At 41.1% G+C, this 27,415-nt stretch overlaps 1 protein-coding gene across 5 annotated transcripts in view; it reads right to left on the bottom strand.

Moving 5' to 3' along the window:
• Nucleotides 1–27,068, bottom strand: part of TLN2 (talin 2) — a 142,050-nt gene extending 114,982 nt beyond the window's left edge. For 3 of the 5 annotated variants that reach the window (XM_030955642.1, XM_030955646.1, XM_030955644.1), the window contains exons 1-2: nt 26,918–27,068; nt 22,539–22,652 (exon numbers count right to left, since the gene is read on the bottom strand). The gene's annotated coding sequence lies outside the window, so the exon portion shown is untranslated. Of the gene's footprint in view, nt 1–5,416; nt 5,486–22,538; nt 22,653–26,917 lie in introns of all 5 variants that reach the window. The other 2 variants (XM_030955643.1, XM_030955645.1) reach the window with 2 other exon arrangements.
• Between the last annotated feature and the right edge of the window lie 347 nt (nt 27,069–27,415).

The following is a 27,415-nucleotide window of genomic DNA, read 5'->3' as shown; positions in this document are numbered from 1 at the left end:
AAAGCTATGAAATCTTTCACAGCCTTGCACAGGTGCTTGATAGCTTGAGATTGCTTCAGCTGCCTTGGTTCTCTGGATATGGAGAGGAGTAACAGTGCCCTTTCCAAAGCAAATATACAGCCTTGAAAAGGACCAGGAATGACTGTGCAACCTGAAGACCAGAGGGTAGAAAACAGCAGGCTGAAGGGGAAGATAAAGAGAAGGGCTTGGCAGCAATTCCTCCTTCCATGTAGTGCTTGTGAAAAAACTGTCTGTGGCATTCACATTTGATGATAAGAAGCTTGAGACACACAACTGCAGGAGGCTGAACACCTGGGAAAGCACCTTTTGTGGCTCTCCAAAAAAACTGCTTTATGCAAGTCAATCCACTGCAGAACTACAGCTTTTGCTGAGTCCCTCTCCTTTACTATTAGGGAAAAGTCACCCATTTGCTGACCCATGCTCAGAGCTCAGATTTTCAGCTGAACCAACTTCACTTGGATGAAATGGGAAGAAATACAGCCCCTCACTTGTACCTAAATCAGTGTTAGGAGTATTAAGCAGATCCTACCTGTGTTTAATTCCCAACCAAAAAACTGACTTCAACCACATGCATGGCACCTTTAATTACTACCAACTCTAAGTAACAACTGAAAAATTACACTGGGTAATTTTAGAAAATAATTTACAATATTTGAAAATGGGAAAGAGAAAAAAATTACTTAAAGTAACAAAAAATGACACCGTTGTCATATTAAAGAAGCTTGACCTTTCTGACGTTGCTCCCTAAGGAGCCTTCTGCAGCAGCAGGCAGAAAGCCAAGTCAAGAAATTCAGGCTGCAAAAAAGAGAAAGCTGACAGCATGCAGGTGATGAACAAGTTAAGTGTGCTAAAAGAAAGCAATGGTGTACACTGAAGACAACAGCCAGGACCACAACAGTTGCAGTGTTTTGGAGAAAAAGAGGATGCAGAGGCAGCTGCAGCATTAGAAGAATCAAAGCATCAAATAAAGGCTGACACCCCAGCATCTCTCCTTCCAGTTAATTTACCTCAAAATTCTCGTTTCAAGGTGATCCAAGTATGGACTTAAGCAGTTTAAAAATTTTACATTAGAACAACTGCAGTGAAAATGCAGGGTTTTTTTCATTTTTTTTTTCTCCTGCATAAATGGAAGGATGGCTGAACTCCTGGTAAACTAAACAGAAGCTCACAATAATGAGATAAAGATTCAGATATAACCTGACAGTGACAGATCTGTACTGACAAGTTTGCAGACACCTTTCTTTTAACCACATTCCCTGGAGGAAGAGAGAGGCTGAGTAGAATCCCCAGATGGTTTGAAAGAGTCAAAGTGAACAGCTAAAAACCAAGGGGCCTCTCACTGAATGTAAACTGAGTAAATGTAAACCCTACTGAGTTTTCTATCTGGTGAAGACTGAATTTGATCCCTCAGTGCTTCTAATAAGGAAGAAAAACGGCAGACATTTATTTTTCCTACTTTTCCTCATTCAGCTCAACCACTGACAGCCAAGCAGCAGTGTTGGAACTTTAGATCAACAGACCTCTACAGCTTTAACTTCATAGACTGTACATCACATTAGCTATCCTGAAAGTAACCCAAGTGCATCATCAAAGCTCAAGCCATAGAAACACAGAGAAGTGCTACAGTCAGTGAAAAATGCAAAATTCATTTGTCAGAAATTGGTTTTCCACAGCACTAATGCATATTTGATTTTTTTTCTATTTACTCCCCTGACCACCTTCTAAATGAGCACAAGTCACCCTCCTGACATCACTCATATGAACTTCAAATCACTTGAGCCACTTGAAGACAACAGCAGCATAATCTGAAGCACTTCACAGAAAAAACAAACACCTAAATGCCCAAGAGAGTACCCTAGCCTGTACTGCCATTTCCCATGGAATCCTGATACAATTTCACTCACTCTGGTCTCTTGCTGAGGTCCTAAGATGCCTTTTTACCCTAGCCCATGGATGGAGATGTCTGCTAACAGGCACACAATGGAAACACTGAAAGCAGGGATATGGCACATGGAGCAAGGAAATGCGCCCACAAGGAAGTCAAATCAAGCTCTTCCCTGTGTATTGAAGGATATTTTCCAGAGCAACTCAGTTTACTTCAGTTTGCTTCTCTCCACCCTGTAATTCAACAGGCTTTGTGGCCTGTTCCTCCAGAGATTTTTTGGTCCCACGCTCCAAGCACCATCACTGTGTCACCTATTTAATCTTCCCTAGTAAACAAACACTTCTCTTTTACTGTTGTCACCTAGAATAGATCTCCTCAGAGCCCAAGCAAAGGCAGGGTGGAAGGAATTCAGTTTCAGCCATTCTGGCACGAGTATTACAGAAGAAAGACAAACAGGATACCAATGAACACCCCAGGGATGAAAGCCCCTTCTGGAACTAGCCCCTCTTAGGTCTAGATATGCAATTAAAATTCAGTCTGGTATTTTATAATCCACTTCAAAATGAGAGATATCTAATCATTTAGTGAAAGCAAAAGAATTCAAATAAAAAACTCATCACACAACATCTGCACACATAATTGCTAAACAGGAAGCTTGCTCTGGTTTGCATAATACCTTAATAAACTGCATACTGGATTTTTGAGGGGGTAGCATTTGTAAATCCCAACTGCAAAATAAAATTAAGATTCCAAGTAAACAAAAGCAATCTATTCTTCAATTTACACTGAGCTTTCTTGGAAGAGCCTTATAAGAGTATATATTAACTTGTTTACCTAGGAAGGGAAAGTATTTTTTCATGACCAAACATATCCATGGTTATGCTGCAGAGTCTGTTCTAGGTTTAGAGTTTAGAGTTTTCTAAAAGTTTCTCAAGACTTTTCAAGGATCTGATCATGACAGCTGTTTATAAAGGTCCCACCCATCAAAGAAGAATTGCAGAAATATGAAAAAATCCTAAGCTGCAGAGCAAGTTCTCACAGCTTTGCCCTCTTGAGCTGCTGCCTCACTCACAAAGCAGCACTGACCTTGCAGAAGGCTGAGAACCCAGTTCTGGGCAGCAATCAAAGCTGCTGACAAAGGGGGCAAAACAGCTCCTGCTCCAGAGCTCTTCCACACAGGGAAACGTTTGTTCTGTAAGCTGAAAGGGAATATGCATAAGGCACTCCCATTTCTTGAAAATCTTTGAAGTCTCAAGGATTAAACTCGACTAATATGTTCTTTCTCTTACATTATTTCAGGCAGAAGCTTTTTTCTATAATGTTGAGCACTTCAACTCCAGAAAGTACAACTTTAACTCTGTTCCCATCTCTTATCTAAACAAGATCTTTCTTTAAAGGACTCTTGATGAAAAGACTCTACAAATCATAGATGTGTGTGAGTAATTCTTTTCAACTATTTCAAATATCAGTCAATGATCACCCAAATACTAGAAGCTGTTCAGAGTTTCTTTCCTTCCGTTAGCTGCATTTTTAATTCCTATATTCCTCAAATTCCAGGAAAAGAACTATGTTGTAATGATAATAAAAGCACTGACAACATAAAACCAGATTTTTCACTCTACACTATGTATCATTATTTGGTACTACAGTCCCAGCATACTTGGTAGCTCCTCAGACTTTTGGAGGAGCTCCTAAAATATTTAAGCTTTCCTTCTGTCTCCCCTTAGTTATTAAATGTATCTTGCCCATTTAGCTAACTTGGTCAAAGCAGATATTTTAAGCTCAATATTTCTTTACACATTTCCAAAGATATTTAACTTCTCATCATTTACGTACAAAGATAACAGCTTCTGACACATCCTGAAATTAATTGGCTAGAACTGCTTATCTATTCATTTGAAGTATGGAAAGCACATACAAAGAAAAAATATTTGGTAGAACAGAACATTTAAACTGGAATTCTCTCTCACTCTTTCCCACCTCTCAGAAAACAGGCTTCCTCTATAAGCCAGATCTCAGAAAACATCAGAAAACTCTTCAGATATAACAGAGTTGATTGATAAAATATGCCTGATTACCAAGTAACACTTAAGTCCAGTATCATCTTCAAAGTCCTATAAATTAGACTGTTTTTCTTTGAGAACAACACATAAATAATCTAAGGGAGAAAAAGCAGAGAGGTAGACAACTCTGGAACAACAGAGTAACAGCAAGAAGAATTCTGCTAAAGTGTGGACAGGTACAGAAGGCCCTCCTACTGTCTAGAAGGTTCAGAGAAAGTGAAGCAGTGTGCACGGAGTTAAGTTGAAATGCACACCATTTAATACCTGATTTAACTGTGACTTTTTAAATACTAAAACAAGAATAATGCCTCAGTTTTAACTTCAGGACAAATATTTCAAGGCCTATTCCAAGGGGTATTTCCCTACTGCTAGAAAAGGCAGTAGGGATAGACCCCCTGGAACACTCCTTTAGCTTTACAGTCAGCACCAATTTCTTACAAGCTTTACATTTCTTCAAGCATGAACTGACACACCTTTCTAAAACTCATAGTGTTGGAGTTCTCTTTATTAGGCTGCTTAAACTGGCTCTGCATCTTAGATTAGATTATTTTGTGAGCAGTTCTTTCTTACTAAAAGAACCTTTAGAATAATCTTTGAACTACAGAACCAGCCAGCACAAAAACACTAAACCAAAAGTTGCACATTTTGTAGCGGTTAACATCCAGCCACCAACCCTATCTGCAGCAAACCCTGCCTGGCAGCAGCACCCAAATACATAACCTGAGGCTGCAGTAGGTTTTTGAAGAAGCTGAACAACAACATATTGGCAAATTTCCTGGAACTCAATCTGAACAGAAGTCAAGGACACTTGGGCAACACTGTGGGGTTGGTGCCACAGCACGAGCCCTGAGTACAACAAAGAATGCCTGGGCTGCAGCTTCAGTGCTGCCCTAAGCTCAGCCCTCACAAGCCAAAGAGCCAAGCTGGAAGCTCTGCCTGAACAGTAACTTTATTGTTGGACTGACACTGCCGTGGAGATTGCCTTCATTTGGGCTTCCCCCTCTGTAGGAGAGGCCATTTTATTACACTCTGTCCTCCTTCTTAAAAGCTAGCATAATTAAGCCTTTAAATAAATTAACCTTGAAGCTTTTAAGAGTTACTCTACATATATACAGAGTGAGATAAGGAAAGAAAGTAAATAATACTTTTTTTCTCTTAGTTGTTTTCAAATCTGGAACAGAAGAGGCAAAGCCTCCTGGCAATAGTTGTGAGCATTGATGTATACATAGTAGCAGCCCCAAGTACCAGAGATGAATATCAGCAGGGCAGTGAGCAGCTGAAACAATCTTCAGTGCTGAAAATTCCAGTAAATCAGAGTGTTTGCACTTCAAAATCAAGTCAGTATTCTGACAATTAAATATAACTAATACTAGGAATTGACTGTATTGACAGAAGAAAGCCATGCCAGTGGAGACAGGAATGGGAGAAGAAAATTAATTTTACTTACACTTGAATGTTCTTGTGCCCAAAAATCGCCTCAAACAACATACTGGGGAAAGTAAATTACCATGCCAATCTTCATTAAAAAAGAAAAAAAAAAATAGAAATTAAAAAGTTGAAACACATGTCACATGATGAAGAAACCTTTGTTTTCAGAGCAAGATAACTGATGAAGACATCAATAGATTCTCTCAAAGGGAGATGTGCATTTCCCATCACATTTCAATCACATTTTGACTGAAGGATTTTCATGTTTCTGCCTCCTCTAATAATAAATTGAGGCAATGATAAAAAATATTCTAGCATTTCCCATTTCTGAACTATGACAGTATGAAAACCTGGCCACAAAAACCAGGTTTTTTTCAGTTCAGCTATTTCTCTAGAACCCAATTATTGCAGCATGACAGATGCTTGGAATACTATGCAGTGTTTATTATGGCACTCCCAGCAAGGAGAACCTAATGAATTGCTCAAAAAGCCCCAGATGTTTGTTTTTCTTTGTTTTTGCTAGGACAATTATTTCAGTAACCATTCTCTTCATTTCCCATTCCTCTACAGATAATACCATTTCCTCCAGAGTAGTTGTTCAAATATGATATTCCTAGTTTTATCCATGACTTTGCAACAACAAAACAAAGCACAAAGCAGCAAAGGCACCCAAGTAGTCCCCTGAGGCTGCTGATTAGGGACCCAGCCTCAGGGGTCTGAAATAAGAGATGGAGTGATACATTCAGCTGTTCATCATAGAAACCACACACTGGTGATGACACAGTTTGCATGTGCCTAAAGCAGAAAGGCCTTTCAGCCTTTACCTGCTAAAGCTCCAGCTGCAGAGGTGGCCAAGAGGGGAACCAGAAAAGGAAAAGGCAAAAGAACTCACTAAGCATGAGATCAGTGGGGAAATCAAGTCAGCTGCTGCAGCTACCGTGCTTCAGTTCCTGAGGCCAGCTCAGACATCTGGGCAGAAATACCAGACTGTCAGAAATGCCACCTACCAAGACACTCCCTGGGCATTTAGAAAGAATGCTGCTCGGATGACACGGCTTGTTTCCAAACTAAGCAACTGTAACAAAATGTACTACACAACACAAATCTTCCTATGTATTTACCATGTACCAGTGTACAAATAACTCCTGTGAATAACTCACATGCCAAGAACACCGAGATGAGGCAGAACAACACATACACATCATGTCCTGTCAAAGACAAAAGTTCCTCATGGCAAACTCCAGACTGTCAAATTAAATCTGATCACACTGTTATTTTGAATACTGTTGAATAATGTCCCTCCTCCTGTTGATACAATTTTATAGGTTATGCAGTCAAATATTTTCCCTAAGTTGGTAAGACTGTAAAGAAGATAGATACATTAAAAGAATATTTTCTGCTCTTTTTCATTTAATATGTTAAGGGATGCAGATGTAAAATACAGTTCTAAGATAGCAGTGCCTAAACTCTGATTACTGATCAGCTAAGGCTAAAAATAAAAGCTACGAATAAAATAAATGCTGGCGCTAGCCACTTGTTTTGCCAGGTTTCTCAAAGCACACACAGTATCACTCTGACTGGTGCTATCTGGCTCGGAGGTATGCAGAGCATTAAATGCCAGTAAAATATTCCCCCATACCATTGTACTTACTGGTTCCTTCCTGCCAGTCTGGGATCTCTGAATAATGCAACAGCTCTACAGGACAGTCCAGCAGCAAGCAAGACTTAGATGTTAACTCACATCAGAGCACTGTTGTGGGGAGAAAAACACTTCAAATACTTTACCTAAGCTAAGAGGTTTGTGAAAGAAACAGCATGTTATGACACTGCTTTTCAAAATGACAGCCACACCAAGCCAAATAACAGAAAAACTTGAATAACTTGACTTGTGGCAGTAAAGCAACCACGTTTCAGTCCTTCAGAGTAAAGTTAATAACAAACTAGGGCAGCTCAAATTGCAGAACTGAGCTGGAATGACCTGACAGCAGCAACTGCTGCCCAAACACACATGAGCTACAGCAAACCTACAGCATCTGATCAATGCTTCCAAGAAAGTCCATATTAGAGATGTGTGGAGAAGAAACTCTTGACAGATAATTTTAATATTTGCAGTGCCACTATTTCTATTACCCAACACTTACTTCTAGACAAGGTATCTTCATTTTCAAGATATTTGTGATAAAACACTACAGCCAATCAGGAACGCTTCAAGCAGTGACTGTTTCTGAATCCAGCTTCTCTATAAATGTCATTTGTCCTCATTGACATCCATGAACCTAAAGGCCAAAGTCTGAGATTGTCAAAAACTACAATATTTTTGCCAAATCATAACAGAGTACTTTTATGAAATGCCAATTTTTACATATTTCTAAAATTCCCGTATTTCATTCTCATGCAACTCATCAATTCAGCATTGACATATTTAGGCTAAACTTCACACAGCAAACTAAGCAAAGAAATTACACTAGAGCCAGTAAATATTGCAATCCTAAAAGGGTTTTTAGTCTTTGAGACTGTTAAAACATTGATTCTAAAATGTTAATTTGAGAAGAAATGTATCTTCTACAACTGAAGTGCTTCTTCACGGACCTCATCTCCCTTTCAAATCACTAAAATTCACATTATGCAAGTCTAACAAATACTTCTCACTTTAATACTTGCCCTTGAAACTTTCAACATGCTCACAAAGTTAAAAGAATTGCAAGGTTTTAAACAGGACTTAGAAGCTGCTGGTGGTGTTATCCAGTGATGCAAACACAAAAGCAACCCTGCATATGCCTGCAGATACACAGGCTTTAGCCCTGACTGGTTTCACTATTCCCAAACTGAGGAATGAACATGCCACTACAATGTGTTGTTAGAGGCTGCAAGCATTAATTTACAAGTGCTTAACTTTTCACAAAAAAAAAAAATTAATCTAGGAAATGAAGTCATTTGTTGGTCTTGAAACTGCAGCAGCTGTCATTGCCATTCACTGCAGTGCTGCTGCTCTTCCAGGCAGTGAAGCCAGACGTTCCAAAAGACATCAGATATTCCCAGCATGAGCACCTGCCCTCCTGCCCTTCAATTCACTATCCTACACCTACTGAGGGTAAGGTACAAAACTTAATAGAAAATATTAGCTTTTTGCCCTTTGATTAAAAGAAAATAAAGTGCATCAATAGCTTTCCTTCAGTTTTAAGGCTCATTACAAAGAAGTACTTCATAAACATGTACAAGTTATTTAAAATCATTTCATCTCAAGAGTTTACAGATAAGGGCAATGCTAATCTTATTTAAGAAAACTGAAGCCATGTCAGAAATAACTGGAGACTCAAAACAAACCTCCACTGTAATCTATTGTTAGGTATCTATCTTACCCAAGTTCTTACTGGAATGATCCTGTGCCTGTTGCCACCAGCAACCTCACTTTATTTAAGAACTGCTGGCCTGTCAGGGATTTTAGTGAAAAAGCACCTCAAACATCAAATGCCAGGTTGAATTCTGAGGTCTCAGCACTGCAACTGTAAGACTTCAGCAATCCTCTGGATGGGAAATTGGGAGAACACAACACAGCCAGCACTGTTGTGGCACTGGGTGAACTTGCTGCACTCTTGGGGAATTTTTACAAGACTAGCTGTTCCCAAAGTAGAAATTACAATCCCTGTATTTTTGAGATACAGAATGTAGTATTATGCTACAAAATTCCACAATGACTACTCAGAGATGCCTTCTCCTGTGCATGTAGTGCCCACTGCAGATCAGGGATTGCAGTCAATCTGCACTTCAATACCAGCAGCACACTGTAAGCAGAGCAGAATTCAGACTCTTCTTCCAAGACATCGGGGTTGAATTAAAAGATGCTTCAATCTGTGCATGTCCAAGTCCTTGCAGTGTTGAGTGAAAACTACTGCTCAGACCCAGCTTTCAAATGGTTACATAGTCAGGGAAAGAATACATTGCCATACAGATACATACAGAATAGAGATAAGCTGGTCACTCAAAAACCATCAGAGCCATCTCAGATAGAGCACACAAAACTGATTCCATTTCCATGCAGATCAGCTTGTTAATTACATTTCATATATCCTCCCAGACTGATACTTATACAAATATTCTGGTCTTTTGCTGCCTCCTTCTAAAACAAAAATGTAATAAATAGCTGATGGTGGTTAATACTTCTAAATCTGATGATCTAAATTACCCCAAAATTATGCTTGTCTCAGGAGATGGTTAATGTTCTGTCAAGACAATTATAACTTACTAACAAGAACACATTCCACAATCTTCTTCACTTTCATACAGGACAAAATACTCAATTTATGCAAGGTACATGTAAACAATGGCCTTGGCTGCAACAGAACAGCTTTGCAAAGAGAAGCAGATGAAGCTGAGCAGCTTCCTTCATGAATTGAAGAGCACTGAAAAACCCACAACTGTAGCTGCTTCTTAATCTCAACAACTGAAAGTACAATCACCACTCATAACCTACTTGTGTCAATCATAGAGAAGCTGAACCAGACAAATCTGGTTTTAGTTTGTCTGACATGAGCAAAAGGATGGAAAAGGATTGACATGAGCCCATAACAGATGATGTTTTTCAAACTAATTCTACCTTCGCCCACGGTTTTGTTGTCTTGTTTTGGGAAATGACATAAAACTACTACTTATGTCAAATCAATTTAACTAGCACTTGAAGTCAGAGACCAAGCCTGCCTTCATTCTCCCTTCAAAACCAGGTTATAGTGATGTACAAAATAATGGAGTATCACTAATTATGCCCTGCCATGCATACAGAGCTTTTTACACTGCTTCACAGGAGCTGTTCTCCCATACAACCCACAGAAACCTTTCATTAGAAATCCTCTTGTCCAATGGTACTACTTGCAAGATCAAGTATCAATCATATGATCATATTCTAAATGATCAAATGCTTCCTCCCAACACATTCACATAATTGCACAGCTGAAGATATAAACAGTGTGACTTGAAGGTGGGGTGTAAACTGGACACCAATACCAACCTGCATTTGGCCAAAAATGTATTTTAATCAGGTAACTGATCAGCTAGTGAGATACACAACATATATAATTACATGGCTGAGAACAGTTAGCACTTCTAGTATCAAATTAGGGTGTGTCTTCACTAACACTATATAGAGCTGATTTTTAAAACTATGTTTAAATGTGATCTTAAAGAAACAACACACATCAAAACCAAGATAATGACTAAGATGTTTTGCCATTTATTTCAAGTGCTTTCCTTCCACAACAGCACAAGAACCACAGCACTCTAAGAGAAAGCAATATGAACAAAGAAAAAGGGTTGCCCTTTCAAGCTGTCCTATACACAAGATTTTCTTTCTTCAAATTTCTAGCACAGTAGTGTTTCACCATTAACAGCTTCTCCTGATTCAACAGAGCCCAAAGGAACACATGAGGCACACAAATTAGCACATGGGCACTGTTTCAATACATATGGTGGCATCTCTTAACTCCACCAACTAAAAAAGAAACAAAAAGAACTTGTACCAGAGCAATGTTACCTGCTTATGACCTCAAGCACACAGTTTTTGGATTGCAACTACATTTGTTGCAGCATGCTGAAGGCTGGAAGTCACAGTGCACTCATTGTAAAACGTGGCTATAACCAAAATAGAAAGCCATGAATGGGGCTTGACAGCAGGGGAATCCCCTTCCTTTTTACTGCTATTTATAACTGAAGGCAAGTAAGGTCATTTCCAACTTAACAGGCAGTTCTTAAAGCAACTTTTTCTGCAGGGAAGGGGAAAAAATGAAAGGTCCAAGTATTCCAAACACAACATTCTTAGGCTTCATCTGCCAGCAAGACACACTGACCATTTCTACAACACAAATTAGTAACAGTCAACATTTAGTGTTCTGTGTAGAACATTTATTTTAATGCCAAATGCAGTGAATATGGAAGCACCTGGCACTGAAATAAGGAGTAAACAAAGAAAACTAATACTAGCTTTCCCACAGCTTTTCAGCTGAAAGAAAGACTAGATTTTGCATTGGCTGGGCTCAGTTGACAATTTGGTTTGGCTGCAAGTGTGCTCCATCAAGCAGACTTCACTCCTCAGAAAGAATTTCTTTCAAAAGGAATTTCCAGTTTCTAGCTCAACACCAAAAAGAAGTGTGCAAACTGATATACATAATTTGCTTTCACACAACTAAAGTATCAAAACACACAGTTGATTAAAACTTCTGTCCCACTATTAGGCAGAATCTCTCCTAACACTCTCTAACTCATTTAAATTTAAAATAATGAATATAATAATGCTTTCAAACTTTGAAAGTTCAAACTTTGAGAAGAACAATGGAAGTCAACCAAGTCATCTGTTAATACACTGCCCAAATAGTTTTCAGCCCCATCTCCATCAAGCAGATAGATATTGTACTAGAGTTCACTTAAGCTACTGATTTCAGGAAAAACTGAAGAGTGGTCAGCAGAGCAGTTAATCCCATCAGGAAGCTTGCTTGTAGGTGTTTCTGCACACAAGAGACTGTAAAACAGTTTTCTGCACTGTTGGATGGGCCAGGGATTCATCACAGCCACAATAATCAGTAGAGATCTCTGCATTTTATTTGATCCTCTGAAGCAGGAAATAATCTTTGGAACCATATTTACAAGAGTACATAATACAGAAAACTGATGAGAATTCTGTTCTTGAAAGTTGGCATCAAAAGTGTCACTGCTGCTGAAAGGCTGTCATAAACTAACAGCATATCAATAGAACTTCACTTGAAATGAAACAAAAGGGTTTCCAGCACAAAATACACATTAAATGATACTAACTGTTTATGAGATTCTCTTTCAAACATGGGCCAGAAGTGTGACACTAGCTGAATTAGCACCCTCCTGTGTGGAGTTAACATGCCCCAAGCCTTTTGAAAACTGTGTTTAAGAAAAAGATGACATGCCACCAAGAGAGCATCTCCAGGTTCCCAGTATTTTCTGTGTGCACCAGCACACACTGCCTGTCCCACCCACAGCAAGGGCAGATTCCTCACTGCTGTGCAAACAACTGCTGCATGTCTAAAGCCCAGCCCTTCATGTGCTGTGATGCAAGATTCAATAAACATCAGTACATTAATAAGACCCCTATTTTCACACAGAATAGACAATCTGAGAAGAAAACATCATTAATGACAATTGCTCATTATGGATGATGTGCTTTGTGAGGCTGGAATAAAGTTTGTTACTTGGTGACAAACATTCCTTGCAAGATTTGGCATTAGATATTTGTTGCCAAACATAACCCACACTTCAAAACAAGGGTTCTCTTTAGTATTAGCAGGAGGCAACTGGAAAAGATATTCCCTATTAAGAGCAGCTGAGGAGGAACCAAAGAAAAGCCAGTGCCTGCCCTGTAACCTGACAGCCTTCAAACAAAGAGCTGCTTCTTACAGAGGGCAAGTGGTAGCTGGACACAGGAAACTATTTTTATGGTATTCATCCCAAGGGATGAAACCCAAACCTTGCTAGAGGGACATATTTTTTTCCCAAGTCTTAATTTTAATAAAAGAGGATTATCTCTTTACGGAATAGAACGATGGGATTCAAACTCTAGCAATGTGTAGAACAATGAGAGTTTGCCATGCAGGCAGACACCTTCCAAGGAATGACCCCTTTACTGTCCCAGGCTGTACACCAATATGCAGCTGGTAACTATTTCAGTAATGCTTCCAAGCAGCTGTTTGGGGGGAAAAAAATGCCCAAAAACCTGGGGTATGGGAAGGAGTGAGGCAGCACAAATTGAAGAACCAAATCCAATAACCAGGATGGAAAAAACTTAGTTTTGAGTTTTAGGATCAAGAGTAACAGAACATAACTGAGATTGGATCTATTTTAATTTCAAGAATGCATAATACTTGCAGCACACCAAAATGGGTTGCTCACATTCCAGGTGCAAGCTCCTGAGCAAGATCTTTCCCCTTTCTCTATTTGGCCATTAGAAACAAACAAGTAGCTTAAAATCATCTTGGTTTTAATTTTAACCAAACTTACAACTTATCAAATCCTAAACCAGGTACAAGTGGAGAGCAAGCCACAATCTAAAAACCTATTTACAACCTATTTACTTCTTCAAGCCCAAGTCATTAATGCTTAGGAAGCTGGAATAAACTTAAGTTACATGTCACTGCAAGTTGGGGTCAGTTACAACACTGAGTACAAAAAGATAAATATATCCCTGGGGAACTGGAGCATTTTCAATTTTTCCTGAATTGCTGCCAATTTTTTTTGTTTTTATTTTTAATAATGCAACAATTGGAATATATTAGTCCTTTTTTCTCTGAAAAAATATATACTTTTGCAAATGAGGAGAAGACTTTTCACACTACTAATAATGGTGTGCAACATCCATTCCCTCAGTTTCTCAAGTATCATCAGAATACAGCAATTCAGATTTGTTACTTCTATCATGCTCCGTGAGTACATGAAACATTATTGGAGAAGGGCATGAGAAAGAAAGGGTAGAGGATGCAAGTTTAATAAAGCTTCAAACGCAAGCTGTAGGTCAGAATATGCCTTCCAAGTCCATATTTCAAATTAAATTTTCAAATCCAAACTTGACATTTCAGGAACTCAATTTGCTGTGACACACAAAGTTACTTTCCCCTTGCCCATCAAGGTTTCTGCCTTTACCTTTGACAGAGCAATTACAAGTCTGTAATGCTTCTGAGAAAGGTAAAATCCTGATTGTTTAGCCACGCCTGCATATGCAATGCAAGCAAAAAAACGTTCCCCCAGGCTCTCTGTAAATCGAACTGTTTGTGGCTGAAGCTGAGGCTTCAGCTGTAGCTGCATACCCACAGCCCATATGGCTGCCCAGCTCTGACAGCCAAAAGCCACAGAGCCCACAGAGGGGCTCCATGCTGTGGGAAAGCATCAAATGACAGGAGAACTTGGCTTTCAACTATCAAAACCTTTTTTCTCCAAAAGAAAATGCAGAAACAAAAAAATGAATGCCAGTAATTTATTGATGCTGGGTATGTTACTCCATTCTACCTAAGAGAACACTACAGAAATAGTTCAGATTTCAGTTCAATGTCCAGACACTTTGTCACTGAAGCATAAAGCCTGGTCCTGGTCTCTGACTCACAATAACTATGCTAAAGCACTCAAAATCAACAGCACGTACTCCTGGGTCTATTTATCCTTGTAAAGACAAACAAACCATCTTGAAGTTAAATGATTTCCACTTTTCAAAATAAATGTATATTTATTCTTTCTGACCATCAGCACTAAATAAGTGAATTTATTTTGATGTGAGGGTTGAATTATAGTAAGTAATCAACTGCCAAAGCCACAGGCTGTATTGGTACTCATCTAGACAGATGTGACACATCATATGTGCTCATTTTACAGACACATTTCCTCAGAGCTGTTCCTCCTCATCCTCAGATTTCAATAGTGCTTCAATGACTTTGCCTCCATGAATAACTGAACATTTGAGCTCAGTAGATTAGAAGATATCAAGTATATGCACCAGAAAGCACAATTTCACTATCTCATTAATAACTTACATTGCCTTCAAGTGCAGGAACTGTCATAGAGCAAGCTCATTCTTTTGACACTTTATGGAGGCAGCCCAGAGTACTATTTATAAGATTCTTTTGAAGTAATTTGTAAAGGGTAATTCATCTCTGTAGACCTCCTCAAAGGCTTCCTATGGTTTTTTCACTTGAACACCACCACAGTGCCTCTCTTGTAATTACAAACCTGGGGCTTATGTTCTATATTGTGTATAGTTTTCTACTCTGCCTGAAGAAACACTTTTTCCACTGCAAGCCTGAATCCATAGGGCCTAGGAGTAACCTAGAGCCCTAGGAAGTCAAATATCATTTCCTTAGTTTTCAGGATCCCATGGTCACCATGGAGACCTAAGCTATTACTAGCTCAGGTTTGCATTTCCAGCCTGTATGTCTGTTAAGAGCACCTTAAAAAACAAAGCAGTCACATTGGTATCTCAGCAGGACAAGAATTTGAAACAACAGCTCAGAAAATGCAACCAGCTGGTTCAATGTGAGAAGTTATTCAACATTAACACATACCTCATAGAGATCTGGAAGTGGGCAAACCTCCTCCTGCCTACACACGGCTTTATGTAGGACTAAACCCAAGTTCCTATGGATTTGGAATCACTAAAGACAGCCGAGCATGCATGGGAAAAGCAGAGCATGTGTGAGAAAACAACTTTTTTTTCAATTCGAGGATTTCAAAGCTGAGTTACTGGGAAGTACCTTTTCTCGACTACCTGCTAAGCACTCTCTCAAACACTCAACACTGCTCCTTTGTTCAGCTGCAGGAAATAACTATTGCAAGACTTCCCAAACAAGCCAAGAACAGACATTTAGAAACCAGCAGTATAAACAAACAAATTAAGTTGCAGCACCCTGCAGACTTGGACATAGACTCTCAGAAAACAGCTAAACATATTAAGTTATATCTTCCAGCTCAAGGAATCAAACTCTTCTACAATAAATACTCGCTTTGAGGGCTTTAGTTCCTTACTCATTCTGCTAGAAAGATACAGCACTGTATTATTCATTTGCAGTATAGCACCCATGTTAGAGACCCTTTAGCACACTCAGACTTCATTCCCCTTCAGTGAGATATCAGCCACTGGCCACCATGTGCTGAACAGGTCATTTAAAGCTTTGCATGATGGACAAGTACTACCTGACAAAGCAGGCAACAAAAGGATGCTGGAACTGCAAAAGGTCTTGTCTAAATCCCCTCCTTAGTTAACTCTTAGTCAGGATTTCTGCCTTCCACACATCACTAGAGCTTTTTTGCTGAACACAGGTTCCTTGTTAACAATGCCTTTCACTTCTAGACTGTGGGACTTGCACCAAGATCTGCATCCCGCTTGAGTTTCATTTCTGCTGTTCCCAAGACATCCACTATGGACCAGGGTCTGCCTAACAATGACCCAGATCCACCTGTGTACATTCTTCACCAAGCATGATAATGGTATTTTTCATGCAAACAGCTCAGTTTAACCCCATTTTGCATCAGATGCATTGTGGAGAAAGAGCTGGTTTCATGGCAGCAACAAGAGCTCCAAGAGAGAAGCCCAGAGTGGCCTGCCCTATTTGCCCCAACTCCTCCACCCCACGTGCAGCTGTTTCACCAGCCAACGGTCACTCACACCACCCAAAATTGTCTCCTACCCAGTCAAAGGCAGCATTCCAACAGCTACTGACAAGACAGCCATACTCCTCAGGCAAACCTGATTATACAAATACTAGGCTTTCATTAGCTTATTACTTACAAAGAAGCATTTTCTTATTGCTTAGTTGAATATCCCATGAATGTTGCCAGAAGAAAGCTTTTCTAATTCTAAGCTACTTGGAGATATCTAAAGTATGAATTGCTTAGATTCAAATGGCAACTCCTAACAAGCACAAGTATTTGAAGCATCTGTACACTGACCAGGAAGAAACAAAACTTCTACTAAACACTAGAGACTCAGAAGGAAGACAAATTTCAAGTCTCAAGGACCCTAATTCACTCATCACATGTCATGGAGGAGTTAGATTTCACAGAATACATGTAAAGAAAAATGTGCCAAACAAGAGAAAGCTAAATTAGAGAGTTCTTACACAACAATTCAAATTCAGAAGGAAACAGCAAAACTACTGAAGACATCAGAACAAGTGTTGATACAAAATGCAGCTATTCTGTAAGGTCTGTTTCTGTGATGACATGGTTGCTTTCTGCATCTGGTCATAATAACATAAAGAGTATTTGACAAGCAGTAATATAGCTGTGCTTAAAATAATGATGTAAACATGAAGCAAGAAATTTGGCATGAGTCAAATTAGTCCAGAAAAACAAAACAAAACCAAAACCAATTAGTCAATACACACTGCTAGAAACCTTCAGTCTTTACAAAGCTGTAACTACAGTTTGCAGAAAAGCATTTTAAAATGCTTTTCTCATTCTTATTTCTATTCTATCATTTTCTGTCCTCATTCTACTTTTCTTCCTTTGCTTCTCAGTGTCTTGTAAACAACTCCTAAAAGCAACTCCCTGCTTTATCTTCTCTTTCTACCCAAAACACAATTATCTGCAATCCCACCTTGTTTTTTCCATCTTCCTCAGGGCAAAAATTGTATTTCACTCCTTGGCAGCTACAGAAAGATGAGCTGTACAAGAAAAGATACACTTTTTGGGTGGGTACCAAGACAGCACTGGTGCTTTGATAGCAGATGTTTTGCAGGTACTTGGAATTTATCTGCTGTGGCCTCAGGCAGGATGGGAACTACACTATGTTGGCTGCTATAAGCAAACCAGAAGAATTGCTGTCCCTCCTTACAAGTCCCAGAAGCAAAGAAAACCAAAAGCAACAAAACTTCCATTATTTAGGAATGCTTATTTCTAAAGGTTTTACTGGCACAACCTAAGACCACAATTAACAAAGGCATCCTTACAGAAATTTGCATGCTGTCACAACACATGTGGACTAGTAACTAAATACTCTATTTTCAAGTATGGTAACACGAGACAAATGAAGGCAAAGAACTCTAACCAGGGAAACAGACAAATGGTTTAGGGCCCTTTAAGGCCCCCTACAGCTGCAAACCTTCCTAAAATCACCTCTGATCCCGACGACTCTGAAGTGTCACTATGTCAGATACACAAATGCCAAGACAGATCTTCTTTTTGCTTTAAAATCCATATGCAACAGCTGACTTCCTATTCCCAGTAAAAACTACTTGTCACATAAATTATGAGGTAAAAATCAACAATCTAATCAGATCTGACAAAAAGTTGGCCAAAAAAATTGGAATGATGATGATAATTATATGAAATATGGATTTACATCTACCATCATTAATGATGAACCTCACTGTAAATACACATTTTGCCTTGAGATACTAGATAATGATAATATGAAGCCATCATGATTAGCAAGATATTTAAAAATTAAGTTCCCAGTGAGGTGAGGACAAATCTTTACAATTTCTTCAAGTCATGTGATATTTAATACAGTACTTCACTTAAAAAAACCCCAACCACCTGAACTCAATGGCAAACATTCAAAAGCCTTTTTAAAGCTTTCTTACTTTACAGCAGAAGAAACAAAGGCATATAGCACGAGAGACCATTTGGTTTTCCTACTGCAGTAAAAAATGGCTGAAATAATACATGGAAGACAATATGGCATTCATTTGTCAGCAAATACTGCTGGAAGACTCACAGAAAACAGCTGAAGATTTGAGGAAACAAGAATTAGAACAAATTATGCAGTGTGGGAGGTGTGCTACACTTTTGGCTGACCTTACAGATGTTTCTGACATGCCTCAAGTTAGGGTATATGCTGGATTGTTTCACCAGTGAAACACACTGGGAACTTCTCTTTTGTGAGCCACTCCAGGAATGATGTATCAGAGTAAACTCAACAGCAAATTATTTCTCTATTAGAAACAATGTTTTATTAAACTCTGCAAGTGTACACTTATGTGATTTTATCTGTAACCTTTACACTGGAACCCTTTTATTTTTTATTCCAGTTAAAGCAGTCACTCTATAACCACACATGAAATTCTTTCACTGCATCATTCATAGAAAAACCAACACAGCAATGCTGGAGGCAGGAGTGCACCAAGTGCTCAGGATGTCACTGATTATATAATTTTATAAAAATTAGAGCTTCAAGCAGCAGAATACCTTGTAACAAGATGGGGAGTGACCACAAAATTCATACTCCCACAGTAAGTTTTGCTAGTTATCTTGTGGCAAAGGGCCTAAAAGAGTTGTCACACTTAATGACACACCATGTGTTTTTTCCTACAAAGGCAACTGTTCAAAACTGCCTGTTCTTTTCTGGGCTGAGAAGGGGCTGTCTGCACTATCCTACTTACCAGATATTTTCAAATAAATACACACCTAAGGTGTCCCTTCATGGTGAAGCTGACAGCCTGTTGTAACAGGGAGCAAGAGGGTAACTGCCTTCCAGAAGAAACTCACTTTACAGAGACTGTTTTGAAAACAGATGTTTGCAAATGTGTCCACTGAAAAAGCCTCCTATAAAAACTTCTGAAAGCTGTATATAATTTTAAAAATTTTTAAATCTTTTTTAAAACCCCAACACTGTTTAAAAATCTTCCAAAAGAAGTGCTTCAGGAAAAGAGAAGAATGCAACATCTTCCCATTAGCCTGCAAGAAGAACTGATTGGCATCAGGGAAGGCAGAAATTTAATAGATGAATTCCAAGAAGAATCTCTGCATAATTAGCGTATGGGACTGGAAAATTAGTATCATTATTTACTAAACCAACAAGGCACTTCTTCCACTTGGATCTGTCGTTGTCAGGCATCTTATTTGGCTTGGAAAGTCATTAAAACCAAGTATTGAACTAAACTAAACTGAACCTAGAACCAGCCCTTAAAATGGCTGTATACAAGTGAGAAACCAACACTTAAAAAAAAATTTTGAGAGGCACATTCAATTACATAGCTCTCACTAAATGATTCCTAAATGAAAGTAAAAACTGAGTTTTGTTTAAAAATAAAACATATTCTATTTGTCTTCTCTTCTATTAATTTCTCATTTTTGTGTATGTTCTGTAATGTGTATAATAACAGTTGAGTAGTATGTGTGCAAATTGATGAATAATACATATATATTTTGGTGTGTGTGCTCACAAATCTTTTACTGATAAGGGTGTGAGATCAAAAAAAAACTTTCTAAACTATTGCCTTAGATGATGGCAATATTATCCCAGAGAAGTTAAAGCAATGACTGATTATACTAAAATCCACATGGAAAACAGTGCTTTGTGTTTAGTGGTACTAGAGGATTTTTACCCTCACACACAGATGGCATTTTTAATGCTTCAAACTGCAATTTATCCCTGAAAAGGAATGATAATAGCATTGAGGCAGGAACACATTGCTCCCACACAGATATTCCCACTCATTACTGAGCCACTGCCATAGCCTGGCCTTACAGCTGCTGCTGTACTGGTGTGCTTGATTCCCCAGGCACATCCACCCTTCCTTCAGCTGTGCTGAACAACCCCCAGGTGCACAACTGCTGCATAAGCAGCTCACCTCAACCACACACTTGTACCACCATCAAGGGGTTTTTCTGCCTCATCTCTCCATCACCAAAGCCCTGCTGTTCCCTTGGGACTGGTATCACAGTGTCAGCTAAAGCTCTGACATGAAAACTCTAAAAATACATTCTCTGCCTAGGACAGAGAGAGTAAATTTGCACTCCCTCATACACCACCTGTGATCCATTTGAACTCCCCCTTACATGTCCAGGTCCACTACATACAAAGCCCTCACTCAAAACTCATTACATCCCCTCCTCACTGTCTGGATTTGTTCTGTACTTCATCCATAGTCTGGTCTGCCCAAGCTCACAAGGCAAAGTCAACTACCCTTTCCTCACAGCTTCTGCCCTTCTGGACACACACCCACACTAATCAGCTGCTTTTAAGTCTCATTAGTACCACAGGGCAGCTGAACAGCCAGCCCAGCAAACAACCAGGCTTATCTGGACCTTACTCACAACTGCAAACACAGCCACCAATTTTTTTTAAATTAAAAAAACTCAAATACTCCTCAAAGTTGGTACATACTACAACATCTTGGGTTCTTGCCTGGGGTCTGTACATCCTCAGCTATTGCAAATAACATTTCCAAAGAGTACTTTAAACATCACAACAGAGTGATCTCATTTCCCACAGCCTTTGCTTTTTTCAACTGAAGCTGGACATTGATCTCTTCCTCCCTGTACCCATGCCTTTAGAGATACCCTGACCCAGGAGACACCACTGGTTCTTTTGCCTGGCCCTGCGTGCTGGCTGTGCAGCAATGACTCCCACTCAAGCCCTTCCCCAGGGAGCTCAGACATGCCCTTGTCAACAGATATGTCCTTATACCACAACAAAAAATCACCTAAGAAAATCTTGCAGTCACAAATGACAAAGAATTACAAGAATTACAGAAATTGTAAGCTACAGTAAACTGAAATATTCAGATTAGATCTCCTGATTTCACTTATTCATACATTCACTCATAGACCCATTGCTAAATTTTGATTGTCGTGGTATCTGAACATATTCATTGGGTCTAAGGATGATGCCCATCAGTCCTACACCACCATCACACTCCTGAGACCATCCCTCCTACTATCACAGGTCTTCTCTAAAACATGCACCACCACTTCTGTCAGACATTGACAATCTGTCTTTCCTGCTGCTGTTCTGTCTGCCAAGTGCCACTTTGCCATTTCCTGGTGCACAGCACTTGGCACACATAAATTGAACTAAGGTAAAAGGTACTCACTGTAAATTACTTTAAGCCTAATTAATGTTTCCAGCTGAACAAATTCAAGCCAGCAATTTTTGGAACTGTTTTATGCTTATATTTATGTCAACTATACACAAATTTTAAATCTCACATTCCAGAAAAATCAGAACTTTCCTGATAGTACAGAACATGACTGAAACCAAACCACAGGACAGGCTGGACTTAAGGCTGCTGAGACAAAGGGTTACTCACCCCATTACAGCTATCAACTCTCAAGAAAAGTAAAGAGAGATCATTATATGAAAATAAATAATATGTAATAAGAAAAGGATTACACAACTGAAGACAATGCCATTGTTTAAGAGGTTCTCACACCACTACACCAAATACTTCAGAAAAAGCTAAACTCTTCTACATATTAGAGCAACAAACCTACCACAGCTGGCAAATGTAAATTGTTATTCAACTCAAAAAAGTAATCAGTCCATGTAGTACCGTTGATTCTTTATCACCTCAATTGTTATTTACTGTGATTTAGAAGCCTGAGAGTCTGCTGCTTGTTCCTGGGTTACATGTCACTTTTCCACAAAAATAAGAAATCTCAACCTTACAAAAGTTGCCAGAGAGAAAGACACAAGGTTCATTTACAATTCACTTCAGACCACACTTTCTTCCTGCTGCCTGAACACAGAAAGATGAGCTACCTACTGAGAATGAAAGGAAGGCAGTTTCAAGTGCCAGCCTGGCCCATCTTGGCAGGAAATCAACTGGCACCTGCCAAGTAAAGGGACTACAAGCAAGTCAGCACAGTAATACTGTAAAGATATTTTAAGACAAGACTTACTGTTGCATAGTCACCCTCACCTTGTGAAGTCAGTCAGTGCATTTTCTAGCTTTATGAAGATGCTTGAGTAAAAAGGTGCTGGAGCTTTGAGAATCGAGGGGGTGGATCTCTGGGGATGAAATTCCAGCTTGCAACTGGAAGTGGAAAATATCAAAATGTTATCACAATTGCTTCAAGTATGCAGGCTAATTCAAACTCAATTCCAAGATAAGCATGTGTGCACACAGCACACCCAGGGAAATGGTTCTCTGACTACTGTGAAATGGGTTTTCAGCAGCATTAGCAGGGACAGCAAGCTACAAAATTCACTGTACACAGTTAAAAGTCTGGTGTTAAAACGAAGCCCAGGGCTCCTTACCCCCTTCTCACACTCAAGCATACCAGCCTCACGCCAAAGGTGGAACTTCCCTGCACTCAGAGACAAAAGGCACAACACTGAACACTGATCAGACCCAGGATTGCACCACGTGCTGTGAATCAGCACTTACACATCTAAGGAGCTCAGGCTACCTTCAAGGCATTCTTTGGGCAAAAGGAATAGACTGTTTAATCACAACAATAAAAATCAAGTATAAAGGAGCTTAAGACACAGCATGATGTCCATAATCATAATCTCATCCACTGAGTTGCAAAACCCTAGATTATTTTGCTTAACATAGCCTCTGGAAGTTGCAAGATAAACTACTCTGAAAAAACCCCTCTGATTTATCATCTGCATCTCCTTTGCCCCAAAATTTTTGCAGTTCAATTTACTGTGTATTTTTTATAACCATATGTAGTCAAAAGCAGAACGCTTGAAGCAAAAACCTGCATTCTCCTTCAGGACTACCTGACACTGCAATTTCCACCTCCAATTGTCCCAACTGAAACACTGAAATCCAAGAGTAAACAAATGAAACATAACACTGCATTATTAAGACAGCCTCCCTCCATGTGCAACAACACCCAACATTTTGCTTGCTGTTCTCAATTTGCATCAGCATTCTATTGTCTGTAGAAACATGCATAAGCAGACTTGCCAAAAATTTTAAAGATTCAAAAGCAGGGAGGAGAAAAGAATTTCTGAAAGCTGGTACAGTGGTCTGTAGAGACATTCACACTTCTTCCCTAATTAGGGGCTGGTGCAAAAGCAGCATCTGGAAAACACTGCTTAGCAAGAAACTCTTCATATTAAAAAAAATAATAATATCAAGATGTCTACGTATTTGGCAGCTTACCAACATCTCCAAAGGTCAGATAGGACTGGCAGCTGAGAATCAACTCAAATGGTGTTTTCAGCACCATACTGCTAAAATTATGGATTGTAGGGATACTTCAACAAATGGTATTGCTCATATTTCAGGAACATACAATATTGATAACCCAACAGTTATCTGACACTACAATGGAATGCAGGTGAGATGTTTCAACTCCTGTCTCGATGTGGTGACTAATTAAGCACTGCCATTTTTGCAAACCATCTAGACTGCATTTGCACAGATTTAATAGATACATATCATATAAGTAAGCATATAAAGTGACAATCCAAATAGTAATGCATCAGAACATCCTTGCTACAGGCAGCCAAATCTTTGTAGAAACAATATCAAATAAATGAAAGTTTTCACAGCAAATCTTCCAAGTCTCATGCAGTTCAAGCTATGCCACAGCTAGACAGTTCTTTCAAGCCCACTTCTTCCACTCCAGAATAAGACTGGGACTCTACTGTAGTGGTGCTTTGTACTGATAGTTATATTTATAACTGTAGATGGATTTCCTAATATAAGTAGAATTCAGTCATTGCATTAGCTGGCAAATGATGAAAGAAGACTAAGTAAAACTGTAAAACAAACCAAGCTCAGAGTAAAATTACTTAATCCTCTGCAGTTCAAATGCAAGTTCATCTTCCTCAATATTGTCTACTGGTAACCAATCTATCCATCACACACACCACAAAACCTCTCACCCTCTCAGGCACCACTACAGTGCAATGGCAATGTTTCAAAACAACTTAAATTAGGCTGCACCACATTCCATTACATGATATCATGCAACAGATGTTACTCCAAAAACACACAGGACAATTATTCAGGATAAACTCCTGTAATCTGAATGGTAAAATGAATGGGTATCCCATGAAATGGCTGCAGAGTTTATCTAACTTTATACTGAGATTCAGAACTTGAATATTATTCAGGTTTGTCATAGTTAACCCACTTAGATTGGCAACCAGAAACAAGAAGTACTCTTATCTTACATAAGCTCAATAATTTTGTCACAAATAGATAAGCTAGAATTCCACTTAACCCTTTAGTTCTGCAGTGACCAGTGAGTTAAATGAGGCATTAGGAAACTCAAATGAAATGCACTTCCAAGAATCAAGAGGCACTCCCCATCCCTCCTCAGCTGTGTGATAACCTTGAATCTCCCTTGAAAATGTCACATTATGAAAATTAAAGCAGGAATGGTAGTTCACCCAACTTAACTCTCAGTTAACTTGTCTAACAGCTGATCTGTTGGAAGCATGGCTGACCAATATACCATAGAGATATGGAAGCTTTTCCTATGCTACAATTTGTAAGGTATTTTTAATTAACACTGGCAGCTTGCATTCCTATTTAAAAGACACTGCCATAAACATACAAATAAGTCATGTTTTACACAAGCAAGAGCAAGCTCAGAAATATGTTGCTTCTTTGCTTTTAAATCATAGGGACATGGTTCCATGGCCATTGGGCTCTTCTGAGAATGCAGAACTCCTCAGCACCTCTAAGTAACATACTTCCAAACCCAGAACTGCCTTGAAATTTAATATGGCTCAAACTTTGCCCCAAAAAATAGGTCAACAACATAAACTTTAAAAATATTTGGAGGGAAGCGGACAATTGTTTAATCTGACAAGAGGTTTTTTCAATCAATGAAGATTCCCACAATCTTCCTAACTAGACATCACAGCAGCATTTTAACACACAAAAAGTGAAGCCTAAATGAAAAAAAAGCCTAAAATGAAATGGCTGGTCAGCAGAACAAAAGCGCTATAGAAGGTGAGCATAAAGGCAGCAAAGGCCCCAGCTCTCAGTAAGGTGTTCCCATGCAGTGACACTGTGCTGGGCTCTCCAGACACCCGAGGGCAAGGCTGCACGCAGAGACAGAAACCTGCTAGGAGGGCACGGGAGAAACAGAGGGACCAGGGAACACAGGAGAACCCCAGTACCTGCTAGGAGAGCACGGGAGAAACAGAGGGATTGGGCACACAGAACCCCAGTACCTGCTAGGAGAGCACGGGAGAAACAGAGGGATCGGGGCACACAGGAGAACCCCAGTACCTGCTAGGAGAGCATGGGAGAAACAGAGGGACCGGGCACACAGGAGAACCCCAGTACCTGCTAGGAGAGCACGGGAGAAACAGAGGGATTGGGCACACAGAACCCCAGTACCTGCTAGGAGAGCATGGGAGAAACAGAGGGACCGGGCACACAGGAGAACCCCAGCCGGGACACAGACAGCCCCGCTGCAAGCACACAACGCCGCCTCGCACTAAGGGAGGTTTTGCGCTTTGCTTCGCCCTGGACACGAGGGCTCACCGGGGCAGGTAGCCCGGAGCGCTGGAGCCATGCACGGCCCAGGTCGGCCCGGAGAACAGCGAGGCTGCGGAGCAGCGCCCACCCATCCTCGCCTGCGCTGCGCAGCGGCGGCCGCGTCCTTCGCTCCCCTCCGGGATGGCCCCACGGGACCGCCCCGCTCCCAACGCGAGCCTTCCACCGCTCCCGTGGGAAGATGCGGACACAGACACAGAGATAGATACAGATCCACGCGTATGCAGACGCGGCAGGATCGTCCTTGGGAGGTCGTCACTTCACCGCGTATTGCGAAAAGGTTTTTTCTACATCACGGTCGCCAATAGCGCCCAACAGCGAACAGCTCCGTTCCGCGGGCAAACACAGCTCCGACCCGGCCACGCCACACTCCCCCAGGCATGATGCGAGGGGCCGGCCAACCCAGCACCTGCCTCCTACTCCTGCCCTCCACGGCACAGGGAAATCCCGAGAGACCGCTGCTTCCCTCTCATGCCGGCCCGGCTCCTGACGAACGATAGGTGAGCCGAGGCCGCTCTCCCCTTGCCTGGGCTCAGCCCGCACGGCACCGGGCCGGGCTGTTGCTGTCCTCCCTGGAACCAGCAACTTGTTGTGCAGGCAGCGCTGCCCGCGGGCGAGCCTGCCCGGGCGCAGCGGGGAGCGGCAAGAGGCGGCTGCTGCCGCTCGGAGAGCCCGCACCGAGAGCCCCGGGCAGCCGAGCGGCTCCGCGCTGCCGCCGCTCAGCCCCGCGCCGAGTCTTCCCCCTCTCGGCGGCTCCGCACAGACCACACGCTCTATGCAATGTGCAACGGCGGGGCAGGACGAGGGTCCTCGCGGGCTCCTACCGGGAACGCTGTTACTGTGGCATTGCGGAGCGCCTGAGCCCCGCCGCTCTCTCGCTTCCTTCCTTCCCCCCGCTCGCCTCTTGCCCGCTCCCGCCGGCTCCACCGCCGCCGCCCGCAGCCGCCGCCGCTGCGGACTCGAGGCGCAGACCCCCGGCGGGGAGGGCAGGAAGCGCGTCATCACTCCGGGCCGCTCCACCGCCCTCCGCCCGGCCCGCTTGGGGGGACCCGCGGCTCCCGCCCCGCGCCCGGAGAGCGGCGGGAGCAGAGCCCGCCTCACCTGAGGGCTCGGAGCTCCCCTATACCTGGGCCTGAGGGAGAGGCACCTCCGCCGGCCGCAGCCCTCACCCAGGCGGGGAGGTAGCGTCGTTCTCGCTCTGCCCGCCCGGCACCGCGGCGGCCAGGGCACGGCAGCTCCTCGGGAGAAGGAGGAGGAAAGCCGGAGCAGCGCCTCGGGGAGGGGAGAGACCCGGCAGGGCAGGGCAGGGCAGGGCAGGACCC

Source organism: Camarhynchus parvulus, chromosome 10 (assembly GCF_901933205.1).
Source record: "Camarhynchus parvulus chromosome 10, STF_HiC, whole genome shotgun sequence".
Classification (NCBI taxonomy): Eukaryota; Metazoa; Chordata; class Aves; order Passeriformes; family Thraupidae; genus Camarhynchus; species Camarhynchus parvulus.
This window is presented reverse-complemented; position numbering and strand designations above follow the sequence as displayed.